Raw genomic sequence first — 1008 nt, 5'->3', positions numbered from 1 at the left:
TAAGATGGATAAATGAGATACAGAACTAGCTACAAACAATTAGGTCTCAATGAGTTCAATATAATGTGTCATAGAGTTAAAAATGTGAAAAGATGATCTTTCCAAATGTATTTATAATTATGATGACAACCTGCTTGCGGTCACAAACCTACTGGACTTGTTATGAGGATGAAACAGGAAAAACTCAAAGGATGACACTAAACTCTAGGTAAGGCAGCTTCTAGAAATCAAGAAGGGAATTTCCCACGTGTTCACGAAATATACCATTCCTTATCTTTCTTGCCCACTCAAAAGTTCTGACACATACGCTTCAAAACCTAGTGTGGTTGCTCAAGGCTGCTTAGTAGCTTAGAGCGCCTTCTGCGAGGTTTCGGGTTTTTTCAAAGGTTTCTCTTGTTCTGTACTTGTTGCTTCCAAATTTGTAATTTTCCTACAACTCCATCCTCCCTTCCTCTGTACTGTAAGTTTTTAGTGCATTCCATTCATCGCTTTTCTTCCCCACTTAAAATACTGTTGAGAAACTTCCTAAGGGGAAATCCCTACAAAAGTACTAAGGGAAAGAAAGGATGAGTTATTGCCTATAAATCGGGCAGTTTAATGTCTTTCGTTTTAATCACGATTTAAGACTTAAAACCACGAGTATCTGTGCAAAAGAACTTTCTTCTATGAGGGCTGTCCGGCTTCCTCCCTAGGTTTCAATCCCTAAATTGCCCATGAATAAAAGAAACATCACCTCATTTCTCCCAAGATTCCGCGCCGACAGCGCTCTTCACCGGCAGGAGTTTTCCCTTGTGACGCCAAACGCCTTCTAGAACCCCAAGAACTGAGGAGCTCCCTGAGCCTGAGGTTTTTCTGTTGCCCCAGCGACGCTCTACTTCCCTAGGCCCAAGCCCGCCCAACGGCGTCGTACCCAGCCCCTTATTGGTCCAGGTGTGTGTTCGTCCCCGCAGCAAGCCAATCAGAGCCTCCCTTTTCTACTCTAGGGTTATGGGAAACGGAAGAGACCGC

Source organism: Lemur catta, chromosome 11, assembly GCF_020740605.2.
Source record: "Lemur catta isolate mLemCat1 chromosome 11, mLemCat1.pri, whole genome shotgun sequence".
Lineage (NCBI taxonomy): Eukaryota > Metazoa > Chordata > Mammalia > Primates > Lemuridae > Lemur > Lemur catta.
This window is presented reverse-complemented; position numbering follows the sequence as displayed.